General features: G+C 51.2%; 1 protein-coding gene across 4 annotated transcripts in view; it reads left to right on the forward strand.

The window, feature by feature from the left end:
* Positions 1–626: 626 nt before the first annotated feature.
* The window catches only part of Ggta1 (glycoprotein alpha-galactosyltransferase 1 (inactive)), a 61,594-nt gene continuing 47,286 nt past the window's right edge, over positions 627–14,934 (forward strand). For 2 of the 4 annotated variants that reach the window (XM_076845558.2, XM_076845560.2), the window contains exon 1: positions 627–866. The gene's annotated coding sequence lies outside the window, so the exon portion shown is untranslated. Of the gene's footprint in view, positions 867–1,093; positions 1,159–1,750; positions 2,020–14,934 lie in introns of those variants that run through there. The other 2 variants (XM_076845559.2, XM_076845557.2) reach the window with 2 other exon arrangements.

Consider the following 14,934-nt stretch of genomic DNA (forward strand, 5'->3'; position numbering starts at 1 on the left):
ACTCTGGGCTCAAAGACCATGGAGTCTGTGGATGAACAGAGGCAGGCCCTGCGCTAAGTGCCCGATGACCAGCCGCTCACTTCCGGAGCTCAGGACTTGGGGACTCCCCACCCCATCCCCAGCAGAGGCACCAGAGCAGCCCTCCCAGCCTGTTGCTGTCTTTATCTGCCCTTTTCCTTCCCTGGGAAGCACACGGTGGACCCGACCTCCCAGGCTGTCAGTTTCCCCAGCATTTGGCTGTGCTCCAGGGCCCCCCAGCCCCTCCCCACAGTACAGGGTGACAGACCCCACCCCCCAACGGCCCCCCTCGCACCCCGCCCGGTCCCTTCTCTGCCACCACCGTCATCACCACGTGCAGGCCTGCAAAGGCAAAAGAGGCTCAGCAACCCTCACCGGGGACTTTATTTTCTTTTTTGCTGGTTTCAGGCTTTTTTCTGCCTGAGTGAAAATGAAACAAACACCACCCCCTCCCCAGCAGGCGACACACACGCCCTCGCCCTCGCGCGCCCGGGCGGCCGGCCTCCTAGCTGCCGGTGTCCGGGGCGGGGACTGGCTTGGCAAGGCCGGCGGGAGCCTGCGGGACGGGGAGCGCGCTCGCTGTCCAGCGCACGCCGGCTCCTCGCGCCCCTGCCCGCTGCCTGCTGCCTGCTGCCCGCGGCCAGGAGGAGGCGCCGGCCCGCCAGGGGCCCACGCGGGAGGGCGGGCGCGCACCCCGCCCTGGCACGCCCGGCCGCCTCCGGCCCAGGCGGCGCGGCGACATTTCGGTCAGCGGAGGGCGCCGCCGGGACCACCCGCCGAGGCGCGTTCCTGCCCGGAGCGCCCGCGGCCGCGCGCGCGGGCCCTGGCGCTCAGGTTCTGAGGATCAGGTGGGTCCCCCGGGGCGCCGGTCCAGCCCCGAAACTGAGAGCCGCGCGTGGGGAGCTTGGCGCTGAGTGGCCAGGCTCCGGGTTCCGCGCGTGGGTGGCGGAGGTGGCGGGGTGGGGGAGCGGGGCGGGCCGCCGCTCCAGCCCTGCCCGGTGCCTGCCCTGCCTCTGGCCCTAGCTTTTGTTCTGGTGGTTTGTTCTGGTGCCCAGATCTGATCCGGTCTGTCGCCAGACTGTGCCTGTCTCTGCCTCTGTCCAGCCTTGGAGATTACGGCCTGCAAGACTGCGGACCCAGGTCTGCCCCTCCTGGCGTTCGTAGGGTAGGGATGGCACGAGAGGGGGCTCGCGGAGAGCACAGGTTGTGACCCACCCATGAAGTCCTGAAAGGCAGGAGGTGTCTGTCCCGGCAGGACAGAGACTGGTTCTTGCCCGAGACGCGATGGGAAGGGGGTACCTCTGGGAAAGGGGAGCTGGGGTGGGCGTAAAATGAGCGGTGCCTGAACCCGGAGAGCAGGGTTTCGCAGAGCCAAAGGCCAAACCCAAACCCAGCCTGCGGAAAGTTTTGGACACTATAACTTGGGCAGCCAAAGTGCTTGCTGCGGGGGGTGGGGGTGAAGGGAGGCAAAGGGTCCCTTCAACTTTTCAAACTACCTCGTTGCCACTCAAGAAGGACACCACCCCGCGTTTGGAAATGGCAGAAAAACAGCTAAACAGAATGATTGCACAAACTCTTGAAAAGCATCCAAGAAACAGTAAAGGGGGGAAAATGTTAGCGCGCAGAGAGAGAAAGCAGAGCAACTTGAGATTCTCCGATTTTCCCTCTGGCGGGTGGGGGCGGGGCAGAGGGTGTCAGTGCTGCTCCTCCCCCCAGGAAGGAACTGAGACCCAGGCTTTGTGGCTTTGCTTGCTGTTTGCGCCCACTCCTTCTGGCTCCTGAGCAGGCCTGGCTGCCTCCTTCATTGTACCTGGGAATAGGTGTGTCTCAGGAGGCAGGAGATGCTGGGTGGAGGCCTGGCCTTGCTGCTTTTGCAGGCAGACGATTTCCCAGGCAGACCCGCAGGTTCCTCCACTGAGAAATAGATTATGCTGGAGACCTTGTTCCCGGGAAGCAAATGCAAAGTGTACTGCCAGAGGCCAGGACCTGAAAGGGACTGAGGTAAAGGACGCGATTCACTTCTCTGCTTTTCTGGCTACACTAAGCACTTTTTCTGCCTTCTTGGGGGGAAGTACCTTGCCTCTCTTACCAGATGGGGCAGGATGCAGGTCTAAGTTACCTCTGTTACAGGTAACAGATGTTCTATGGCTGAATAAGGCCGAGCTGAAAGACTCCCTAGGGATTTCCTGCTCCAGGAGATTTCAAATTGTGTCCCAGAAGGCCTAGCATCAGCGTGGGGGAGGGGAACCTAGAAGGCAGGGCTCTGCCCCACCCCACCCCCATTCTCATTTCTGACAAAACCAGTTCAGGTCCACCTTTATCTCATCTTTGTTTTGGTGAGTTCCAGAGGGTGTTTGGGAAGGTGTCCTTATACCTTCTTCTCTGGTCATTTTATGAGGAGATCAAGGGTCTGAGGTCAAAGGTCTGCAAAGCAATTAGGGGAAGGGCTTCCAGTGGGTGAACCTTGCTGGGAAACCTGTCTCTGGAGTCCTAGGCCTAGAGTGGCCTTCCCCAGCCATGGTGATTCTGGCAGCCGCTTCCCCCAGCCCTTGGCACCAGCTCACCTATATTTCAACTCAAGGGCTCCTGGGCTGCCCTCCTAACCTTCTGAGAGAAGAAATGACTCTCAATCTCTGTACTTCCAGGCCTTTAGTGGGACTTTAAAATATGGGTTGGTCTCACAGGTTTCCCAGCCTAACAGGGTGTGCTAGGCACCACTAACCCGGTTTATAGTAGAGGAGTTGAAGATTCAACAGAGAGTGAGTAACTCACTAGTGGCCCCTCAGCTATTAAATCGCAGATGGGATTTGAATACATTTCCTCCTGGCTCTGAGGCTTGAGTTCTTCCATTTCAGCATCTCTCAGGATGACTATAAAATGGCTAAGGGACAGATGTCATCCAGATCAGGGTAGGGGTGGGGGACAATGGCTGAACGGGGAAATGTATTAACTAGGCATTTATACAGGTGCATTCATAGCAGAAATAGTATTTTGTTTGAATACGAATGTTTTCTGCCCTGTGCTTTCTTTTTATTTTGGTGATTGTTTATAGATGCTTATTTTTAATTTTTTAACAAAAGTATAATTTACATATGCTAAAATCCACCAATCTGAAGAGTTTTGTTCCATGAGTTTTGAAGTTGTTTCCATCTGTGTAGCCGCCCCAAATGAGACATAAATATTTATCTGCGTCAGTCTAGAAAACTCCTATTTCCAGTTAATTTTTCTTCTACCCTGTGAGGCCCCCATTTTCTGATTTTATTACTGATTAATTTTTGCCTGTTGTTGGAATGTACTCTTTCAGGTCTCACATCACATCACTGGGTGTGATGTTTTGCATGTGAAACAAACTGCACTTTGTTAATGCTGAATTGTATTCCGAGGTGTGGATATACCTCAGTTTGTCTCTTCTGCTAATGAATATCTTGCTGATTTCCAGTTTGACGCTATTATGTGATCATTCTTGTGCAAGTCTGGGAGTGGAGTTGCTGGGACACCTGCAATATGTGACAACTAGGAATGTTTTCCTCGACTGTATTTGGTGTTGATGGTCTTTTTGATTTTAGCTATTTTGATGAACTTTGGTGATTTTTACTTTCTGTTTTTCTAATCAAATTTTAATTTTTGGAGAAGACAGAATGAGCAGGGGTGAAATATGAGATGGTAGTGTGAGAGCCACTGTGCACCATGATTTAGCAGAGAAGGAACCAAGTGGTGGTTGCACGGTGACCACAGGAATAGGGATTTCTGGACTCCAGAGAGGTCTCTGTATATCAGTGGGGATTTACAGACTTGGTACTTTACATATTCTACAAACTGGGCAAGTTGAGGAATGCTCATAGTTTTAGATGCGACTTCTGCAGCATTCATCTCACCTCACATGTTTGGCTCCCAATCCATGTTTGACTGCCCCTGGAGTATTTCTTCTTGTATGTCGCAAGGCTCTGCAAACTCAACAAGACCAGGAAAGAATTCATTATCTCATGGTGGCTTTCTATCATGGGTCACTGATGCATGCTCAGAAGCTGAGCAATTAAGGTGGGGGATGATAATGAACTGAGTTCCACGCCAAATGATGGAAAGCAGTCCAGGCAAGTAAAGCCTGGAAGTTGGATTGGGCAATAAGGAGATTAGGAGCAGTTCTGGTTTGATGAAGCACTAGCAAGCTAGATGGCTGATAGGTGAGAAGGTAAGATATGGAGACAGTGCAGTCAATTCTTTTAAGAAGTTTATTTGAGAAGGTCAGGAGAGAGACTTAACTGTAGGGAGCTGTAGGGAGACAGGGTAAAGAAAAGGATTTTTAAAATGGAAAAGACTGGTGAAGAATAGGTTCAGGGGAAGGATTCAGTCCAGGAGAGGGAAGGGCTGGTGGATAAAACCAGGTGCTAGGAGGAGCAGGAGGCAATGGGGAGAGATGATTTTGAAATAGAATGGATTGTCTCCTTCTGTGAAACTGGTTGTGCGTAAGATGCAAAGACTCACCAATGAGAACATTCTTTGTTGATTCCCCACAGCTCACAACTCCTTGTCATGGCACGTGTGGATTTTTATAATGTGTACTTCTCATTCATGTTACAGCGTGTATCATTTAGCTTTTGATGCGATCATGCTGCATGACAAACAACCCCAAGCTTAGCTTCTGAGCTGTTTATTTATTATTTACATAAGGCATTAGCTGCAGAACAGTTGTAGGGCATGGTTTTGTGGCTTTGCTCTAGGTGCCGGAGAGATCAAAGATTTGCTCCAAGTGGCTTCTCATTCTGGAGCCCAAGCTGAGGGAGATGCTTCTGTCTGGTAAATATTGTTTTATGGTGAAAGCAGGAATAAGAAAGAGATGATATGATACCTCTTAAAGCTTCCATTCTGCCATTTCCCACTGTCTACTGGTCATAGTCAGTCATATAACCAGATCCAAAGTCAACTCGATAGAGATGTATACTTTGCCTATTGGCAGGGAATGAATATTTGGAAACAATAATCCAATTGACCATGTGTTTGCTAATATACTAGTGATCCCTAATCTGTGGGGGATAGAGTCCAAGACCCCAGGGGATGCCTGAAATCTTGGATAGTACCAAACCCTATGGACACTATGTTTTTTCCTCTAGCTACTTAGTAACTAAAGACAGACATATATACAGTGAGGGATATACTGGATGGAGGATGCTTCACATCCTGGGATGGACAGAGTGAGATGGCGGTAGATTTCTTCTTGTACTAGCATGCGCATTTCAGTGGTACACAATTGAAAACTTATGACTTGCTTATTTCTGGAATTTTCAATTTAATGTTTTCAGAATGGCTGATCATAAGTAATTAAAACCCCCCAAAGCAAAACCACCCATGAGAGTTTACTATTAAAACTCAATGATACAGGTGTCCACCCAACTCTTGCTCTCCAACTTCATCCCCGTCACACAGCCTACTGTCTGAGACAGTTGCTCAAACACGGTGGTGTCCTCTCAAGCCTCTATATCTTTGCGAATAGAATCTCTCTGTCTAGGTGTCATCTCCCATTATTTTCCATTACTGTGACAAAATAACTGAGAGGATCAACCTAAGAAGAGGAAAGGTTTGTTTAGGCTCACAGTTTCAGAGGTTTCAGTCCATGGTCACTTGGTCCTGTGGTTTTGGACCTGAAGCTTTGGACCTGTGGAGGCAGAGTACATCATGGCAGGAGCAATGACAGAGGAAGCCTGTTCACCTCACAAGGGCTGAGAAGCAAAGGGAGAGAGGAAAAGAAAGAATCAGGGTCCCAATATGCCCTCCAAAGGCACACCCCCAATGACCTAACTTCTGCAGGCTCCACCTCCTAGAGCTTCTGCCATCCCTGCAGTGCCAGAAGCTGGGGATCAAGGCTTTCATAAGGGCCTTGGGAGGAAATTTATTCCAACTTCAGTGCCCAACCCCCACCACCAAATCTCTGACCTGGTGTAGTGGCTCATCTCTGCCAGCTCCCCAAAGAGTCCTCCAAAGCCCAGCCCCACTGCTCCCACTTAGTTCAGATGCACCCCCTTCAGCCCGGTGGCTGTTGTTTCCTGCCCGTCTCTCCCAGTACACTTCAACACTGCACTCAAAGTCTTCCCGCCAGGCACCAGTTCATTGGGTGATTTGCTCTTTCCAAGGCTCCCTCTGCCTTCAGGATAAAGCACATATTCCTTTGCATGACATCCAAGATCCTGCACGAGTTACACTCTGAACTTCTGGCCTCGTTGCCCCGCTCCTCAGAACATCTTCTCTGGCCTCAGGAATTACTGCCGTTCCTGGAACCCTCGCCTGCAGCCTTTCCTCCATGCTGCGGCTCCTGCTTAAAGCGCTCTCGCTGCACCCTCCACAAATCCACCTACAGATTCCCACTTTCAAGATCTAGCTTCATCAGCGTGTTCTCTGGGAGGCCAATGCCTTCATCCTGCGCCTGCGCCCACCCCATGAATGAAGCATCCCCTCCTCCCCCCCGCCCCATGCCCCAGCACCTGGGCATCCTGCCACACACAGCTCCAGCTACAGTTTTGCCACATGTCATTCTTTCTTCCCTTCAAAGAGTACACTACTCACATGACCACAGAGCTCTGTACCTGACACACTCTGATGGTCAGGTATGGCCTGGGGGACCTGCTGCCTGAGCTGCATCTTTAATGACTGTCAGACCTGGGGCAAGGTGTGTCACCCCTCTGCCTGTGCCCTGAGTCTGCTGATGGGAGCATCACTCCTGAGAGGGAGGCCGGTGGAGTTCCCTTCAGAAGTCAAAGAGCTATGTAGATTTAGTGCATGGGTTGCAGGCAAAAGGTCAGTATGTTTAACCCAGAACTATTTCTGAAAATCCTTCCAGTTAAGAAAAAAAAAAAAAGAGGAAGTTAAACGATATTGTGTTAATCTCCAGCCAAAGAGCTGATCTGCTCAGCTTGTCCTAACGCAATGCAGAGGCCTCAGAACCCAGGGACATGCAGTCCAGATAGGCCATGGGAGTTTCCTGCACTAGGGCTTTAGCAACCTTTATGTTAACTTTTATTGCCAAACAGAGTCTCATAAAGCAGAGGCATGGGTAGCAGGGAGTGGCGAGCGCTCACAGTTTTGTGCCCTGGGGGAACCCCTCAGCGGCATTCACAAGGGACCTGGGTGGGAGGCACGTGCTTCCTGTGGCTCTTTTAGGAAGCTGTGTGTGGTTGGCAGATGTGAATGACAGGAAAAGATATGGAACTGCCACTTGGAGCAAGGCCCAGCTCAGAGAGAGGGCTTCTGGGAAATGTGGCCAAGAGAGCTGAGTGGTATAGAGACGGTGGGTGGAAAGAAGGGCCCAGAAGAGTCAACTTAGTTGGATGACAGTAACACTGTGGGGAAAACAGAAAATTAACTTCAGAATCATTATAATGACAGTTCTCTACACTGCTTGACAATTTGAGAAGTGAGAGACCACATACTTATCTTACCTAGGCCTCACAAAAAAAGCCCTGTGAGGTTGGAAGAGCTGACATTATTTCCTGATTTTACACATGAGTAAACTGAGGCTTCGAGTTTTAATGCCTTGGACAAAGACTCTCAAAGAATTAATGGTAGAAGCCTGGCTAGGTGACACGTGCCTATAATCCCAGAGACTTGGAGAGGTGGAGGCAGGAGGATCACCAGTTCAGGGCCAGCCTGGGGAACTTAGCAAGACCCTGTGTCAAAATAAGAAAGAAAAAGGGCTTGAGACGTAGCTCAGTGGTGGAGGGCCCTGGGTTGATCCCCAGTACCCACCTCCCCCCGCCCCACACACAGGTAGAACTGAGGCCTGAAAGCCAGATTTGCCTCCAGTGTGGCTGGAGCCCTTGGTGGCTCCCAGAAGGTAGAGGGATGCTGGGGGCAGCTGTAGTGACCTTCACTGGGGTACAGAAGAAGGTTCCTGGTTGGTGCTGCTCAGACAGAAGTCATCCAGAGAGAAAGCTCTAGGTGGAAGAGGCTGGGGTAAGAGGCCAGACTCTGAGACCAGTTTTTACCCATTTCGGCCTGGGTGCTCCCATCCTTGGGAGTCTTGCTTTAACCGCCCTGGACGGGGCTCTCCCTAGGGATGAGATGCTCTGGGCTGAAGGTGAGGTGGTCGTAGCCACTCAGTGCTGGTGCTGCCTCAGTGTCCCTGTCAGCCAGATGGCACAAAGCACAGACCCAGCAAACTTCTCTCTGCAGTTGGAAAGAAGGCAGGAAAAGGAAGTCCAAACCCACAGGAAATGGATGCTTCAACCCAAACCTACAAGGAAGAAGCAGCTGTTATCCCCAGAGGGACCCCAAGTTTTCAGCTTCCTCTTGGGAGCTTGGGCACCAGGAGCTAAGGCTTTAGGAGATGCACCAGGAGGTGGCCAGGGCAGGTTTTCCTGAGGACATCACCTTTACATTGAGGGTGCAGAGAGAATTGTGTTTCAGGCAGAGGAAGAGGCAGTGAGAACCAATCATCCTGCTGTCCCTCTGGTTCTCCAGAACCCAGAGGGAGGGCCCCGGTGACTGGAGGGCACAGAGGAACACAGAGGAAGAAGCAAGTCCAGGATGACGAACAGCTGCCCGGAGTGGTGACGCCGGGGTTGGCAATGTGGGAAGAGCAGCTGCCTGCCTTCCTCCTGCCTCAGGGACATCCCGAGTCCTCAAGTGGCAGGCCAGCTGTCCCTGGCCTCTGAGGGGAAAGCCAGGGCTCTTCCAAAATGAGGGGCAGGGTGCTTTTTAAGGTGGACTTGGGTCCTTGAGAACGGGAGTAGGGTTTGGGTTTGCTGATGGCCGTCTATGGATTGATATCTTGTGTAACAAACTCGGTTCTCGTATGTCAGCCAGAGCCATGTAAAGGAAGGGAGAGATGATATTTCTAATGCAAATTGACTGGAATTCATTCTGTGGCCATCATGTAAATTCCACATGGGAAGTGCTCAGTGACTGACTGGGACTGAGAATATTTAGTAGCTCCTGAGAAGGTGGAGCCCTCAGACATTGTGGTTGTAAGCAACAGAAGGAGCCTGTAGCTCCCAGAGACAGAAGAGGCACCCTGGGAAAGATTTCCTTCACAGCTCCCTGGAAAACCAGGCCAGCAGAACCGACAAAGGCTGGGCAATACACACCGCAGGGTCTGTGGAGGAACGGCCCCCAGGGCTGCTGTACACAACCTGTCTCCATATCAGCTTCCCTGCCACCTCCTTGGGACGCGGAGCCGCTGACTGGTCAAGGCCTAGGTCCTGCTCCTGCATTCCAGGTGCAGATGGATGAACAGGAGAGGCTCCACCTTGTTTTTCCCTGGTAGTGGATGGGGAGGTTCCTGACACTAATTGGGCAGCCACCAAGTCCATCAGTGCCACCAGAGATGGGGACTTCATAGTGCTTCAGAATTCGACAGGTCTAAGAGGTGGGCACAGAGCCCTGAGGGGAACTTACAAAGGGGCAGCCTGACCTCACTCAATTCACTGAACTTCTGAACCTCAGTGTTCTCATGTGTGAAATGGGTTGGATTGAGTTTAGAGCCATATGTCGCTATGAAGTAGCAGCTGCTGTTGTCATTATTGGCTGTAGAACAGCTGAGTGACCTCATTCAACTATTATGACCATGGCCGTGTCCTCAAAGGAAAGAAATCCAATGTATGAAAACCTAGAGGAATTCAGGAGTGGCCATAGGCGTTTCTTACAAGGAGATTCTCAGCAAGGCTCCTCTAAATCTTCATCTCCCCAGGATTCATAAAAACAGGATTTGATTTGTCAAAAATAAAGAAACAAATAACAGGAAGTCACCTCTTACACATTTTTGATCCGTGAAGTTGCAGAGGGCCATTGTCTTGCAGGGCAGACGATCTGCTTAGCATCCCAGACCTGCTTCCTCAGTGCAGAGGCCTAAAGAGGGAGGGGGCACCCACCTTGTCCCCAGGAGAGTTTAGCCCCCTGCTGCCCACTGGGAAATGCAGCCTCCCTCAGACACAGAGGTCTGGGGGGCGGTGTGGTGCCTGCAGATGTTTGAGGGCCAGCTCTTCAAGACACAAAGGCCAGGCCAGTTTCCATGGTGTAAATATGTCCACCCCAGCCCTTTCTCACTTGCTGCTCCAGGAGCTGAGAGAAGGTGTGCAGCCCTGCCCTGTGGTTTGGTATCTTCCACTCTGCCTGGATATAATAGATAAGTAACCTCCATAGGGTACAATGTAATAAGATGATTAGGAAGTGAAGAGTTCTTATTTTCTTTGTTCTTAGTGTAACTCATTTAAATGTATCTAACTGAAGTTTTTGGTATCGCTGTGTTTAACAACTGGCTTGCCAACTTCCTGAAAATTCTAACAATCGGATCACTAAATGTTGTATATGTGAGTTGGAAAAAAAACAATCACACTGCACATCACGAATGTGTATAAATGGTTGTGTGTGGATTAAAAAAACAACAACTTTAACATGTGGCTCATGCAAGCCACTGTGAATCTGCTTTGTCACACTACTGGCGTCAGTGATCCTACAGAGGAGCCAGCACAAAGAGGCCATCCCTGAACACAGGGCCTCCTCACATCTCGAGTCATGTCAACATCTTTTATTTCCTGTAACCTTTTGTTTTGCAGTGGGGGGATGGGACCCAGGGCCTCATGCATGCTGGGCAAGCGCTCCTCCACCCAGCTACATCACCAGCCCAGCTTTATAACCATCTTTGACGCCTGCAATTGTTTCCTGTATTTACTTGTTTACTGCTGCAGTTTGGAGCCTTAGTTTCCCCAAAGGCCCACATGTTAAGGGCGTGGTCCCTAGGGTGGTGCTGTTGGGAGGTAGTAGACACCGTGAGAGGTGGGGCCTGGTGGGAGACCTCCAGGTTATTGGGTTCATACTCTTGAAGGGGATAATGGGACCCCAGTCCCGTTCTCTTCCTTTCCTTTGCTTCCCAGCCATGAGCTGAGTGGCTTTACTCTGCCAGGCACTTCCTGATTTGATTTGCTGCTTGGCCACAGGCCCCCAAAGCAGTTGGGCTAACCAGTCACAGACTAAAACTGAGCCCAAATAAACCTTTTCTCTTTATGAGTTGATTATCTTAGGTATTTGTCATAGAGATGGAAAACTGACTGGCACATTTACCAGTTAGTTTGCCTGTGTGGAATGTCTGCTTGCCTGTTGGGTTCACTGCAGAATCCCAAGTGCTTACAGTACTACAGCACTGGCCTGCATGTAATAGGCCCTCAAAAAACATGGGTTGTTTGAGTGAATGGAGACAGGCCAAGGAGACTGCAAGGGTTTGTTCACACCCTGCTTCTCTGAATGGGCATCTTTTGGGTTAGAATGGAGACGCCTAAGATTGCCTTTAGCTATAAAAGTCTCTGTCCTGATGGAGACATCTCTCCACATAGCCTAGCTCAACACACATCCTCAACTGAGCACTTTCTAGGGTGGGAGCCAGGGCGCTGGTTCTTAGTGCATCTGTTTTGTCCTCTCCTCTGAGGGCAGTTATTTAACACTGATTTCAAAATGGCTTTCTTTGGGCGTCATGATTGGCCCAGCCCAGCATTCTGGGCTTTGCTGAGAGGGGGCCAGCCCTCTTAAGCTGACAAAGTCCCTGTTTCTACGTGGATACTGTGAGGCCCATGGCCTTTGCCCCTGGATAAGCTGTTCCAGGATCAAGGAGTTCAGTCTGCCGGGGTGAGAGGGTCCAGTGAGTTAGGGACCCACAGGTCCATCTTGAGCACAGAGCCCAGTGGAGCCAAATGGGCAGCTGTAGGAGGCAGGGTGGTCTGCTTTCCATCTTAGCACAGTTCTTCCTTTATTTCTAAAACTCTGGGGATTGGAATTTTGATAAAATACAGTAAAAATGAGTGACTCGGTTTCTGTGCCTGCTCATGGAGGAACAAACAGCCTCTCTCTCCAGGGTCCACACTTGGAGAGCCACCATCCTGGGAGACACCAGCTGCCTCTGGCTTTCACTCTCCCAGCCACTGGCAAAGCCAAAACAGAAGCTCCTCAACTTACAATGGGGTTACATCCAGATAAACCCATTTTAAGTAAAAAAAAATCACAAGTTGAAAATGCATTTCATATACCCACCTGCTAAACATCCTAGCACAGCAGCATGGGCCACTCACTGTGAGTGCCAGTTGTTTACCCTTGTGATCGCAGCGCTGTGTCTGCCCAGCATCACAGCAGGGTATCTTACCACGGACCGCCACCCTGAGGAATGATCAAAATTCAACTTCCAGTTTCTATGCAAATCACTTTTGTATCACCATAAAGTCAAAAAATTGTTAAGTCAAACCATCACAGTCGGGGGGCATGTCTATTTGAGTCTCTGAACTTGGCAGGTGAGAACAGGGAGGCACAGGCAGGCTTCCAGGCGCTCCCCACTAGGAGCAGAAGGACGCGGCCCCACCCACCCCTTCTACGCCCCAGAAACGAGAGACAGCAGCCCACCAGACAGAGGCACCACACCCTTTGCCATTCTTCTGGAAGCTGAGATGAAGGAGTCCAGCCTTCTTGTGCACCCATGAGGTTCAGGGAAGGAGTAGGAGAGAGACCAACCCAGAGCCAGCATCTTCTGCCACCTCCGATTGCTGTGTTCTGTGGGATGGACTGGGCTTGGGCCAGGAACTCTCCTGGTACCTCTGAGTCTGGGTGCAGCTGGAGCCTCTCAGAAAACCAGGGCAACAGCCAGTCCCCAAAGCCATCTGCTTTGAAGCAGCATTATAGGATTTCCTGTCTCGGCCTACAGTTTCCTTCTGCATGCTGGGATCCACCTGAGCCCATGTTTACCTTCTCTGAGGGGGGAGGGGCTGTGGTCTGCAGAGCTAACAGGGCTGTCGGCGCTCTGCTTGCCCTTTTTACAGATGGACAAATGGGGAAGGAGAAGTGATCCAGGAACCAGTTAAAATAAATGATAGATCCTGCCTATGGGAGGTGGGGGGGTGCGTTTTTCACTCTGCAGACAGTGTTTAGGAGGCCCACCTTCCATTCAAGAACCACGATGGTGAGGATTGTTATTGTTCCAGTTTTGGAAATAAGGAAACAGAGGCCCAGAGAGATTCCGAAATGTCCTAGGGTCACACAGGACAAGAGATTTGGGATTAAGATGCATGCAGTAGCATGGTACCATACCACCTGTAGAAAGAAAACCTCTCAAGTGGCAGGGAGTGAGAGAAGCCCAGCCCAGCCCAGAGAAAACCAGACTGGAGCCCAGGAGTCCTGTCCCATCTGCTTTGGGGGCTGGGTAACACCCCAGCTGCTAATCTGCCCGTTGCATGCTGAGAAACTTCTGCAAACAGAGTGGCCATGGCGAGGGAGGCCCTGCCCAAGGCTCACAGAATCCTCCACACAGGCCAGGAGAGGTCCTGGGACCTGGAGTCTGGCTTTAGCTGGAAAGCTTAGAACCTCTTTATTTCCCTTTCAGCTGGTGCATGCGACAGAGCGAGAGCTGCTCCATCCGCTGCTGGGGCACATTTCCTGTTTGTGCACAGGGACCTAAGTGGAGTTTTAGGTGAAGGGCTAGGAGGGTGGGGGAGGGCAGAACTTCCTTTCTGGAATCACAATGGTCAGAGGTGGAAAAGGCCTAGAAGACTCGGCCTAAACCTTCATTTTGTAGATGGGGAACTGAGCCTCGAAGAATGTGAGAACCTGACTTAATTCCCTCTCTCTCTCTCTCTCTTTTTTTTTTTTTTACTTATTTTGGTTAAATTTTGAGATGATAAAGCCATGAATGTGGGAGCTGGCAGAAAACTCAGAGGTTCCCCAGTCCATGTGCCTTCAAGGAGAATCTGAACAGGGTGGGGAAGGGACTTTCTGCAGATTCCAGAGCTGGCTGCTGGCACAGCCCAGAGAAGAACATGCTTCCAGTGAGCATGTAACAAATGCCACGGAGAGCTCGTGGCTGCTGACTAAGGAGGACTGTGTCCAGTGGGAGGCAAATATAGATCAAAAAATCAATCCGGTAATCATACATGTCCAAATAGTGGCCAGCGCCCCAAAGGAGAAGAGGGCCCTGTGAGGGAGAGAGACCTGGGAGACCTCCTGGGACGACCCCCCACCTAGCACCTGAGTGGTGAGGAGGGCCAGTCCATCAGCCCCAGCTCATCAAGGGCGAGGAAGCTGAAGACTGCCTCCCTTTTAAATTTATTTTTTAAATTTATTTTTAAGGAAAGAGGCGGAGGTAATGAGCACCACAAGGAGCTGGTGGCAGGACCTTGCTCCTCCCTCAGGCCAAGGGAATTTTAGAAAACCCTTGGTTGAGATCTGGCTGTCTGCTAACCGTGACCTTGAATGGGAACCTTAGTAATGTCCGTGTCTTCATCTGGGGATTGGAGCCTGGCTGGTCTTGCACAGCCTTGGTGGGGGTGTTTGTGTCCAGTTGTGCAGACACTGGGGCAGGGCAGGGTGCTGCAGGGCGCCCCTCCTGGGTTGGGTCTGGGGGGTCTTGCCTCAACCCCCTTGACTTACTGTAATCCCCTAACCTCCCCCTCCCCCAGCTGGCTACTTGGCAACTTCCTCTCCTCCTAGCGGCCTCTTTAAGATGGGTATTTCAAAGGAACTTAAACTACATGCATGACAGACTCCTCACCCCAAAAACTCTTCTGCACACTGGAAGGAGTAGCAACCCCAGAGCTCTGAGGGACACCACCTAAGGACACTGTCACCTAGTCAGGTGGGGCAGAGCGACTCAGGGGGTGTGTTTCAGCCCCCCAAACCCTTCCTGGAGGCTGATTCTGCTCTGTCTGCCTAGGCTCTACCCTGAGCAGAAGGCCCAGGAACCAGGAAAGGTGGACTCCTGTGGCGGGGACCTAGGGCACCCCCACAGGCAGAGATGCTGGCTGCCTTTCAGACCAATATTCTTTAAATATTTGTTCAACATTTATCTGGAGTGGGGAGTGTTGGAGGAAATGGATTTGCAATGAGTAAGAGCGGTGGGCCTCTCCTGGATTCTGTATTTGTATTCTGCCCTACACAGGAACCTTTTGTCAAGCAGAAAGG

The sequence above is a fragment of the Callospermophilus lateralis genome, chromosome 2, assembly GCF_048772815.1.
Source record: "Callospermophilus lateralis isolate mCalLat2 chromosome 2, mCalLat2.hap1, whole genome shotgun sequence".
Classification (NCBI taxonomy): Eukaryota; Metazoa; Chordata; class Mammalia; order Rodentia; family Sciuridae; genus Callospermophilus; species Callospermophilus lateralis.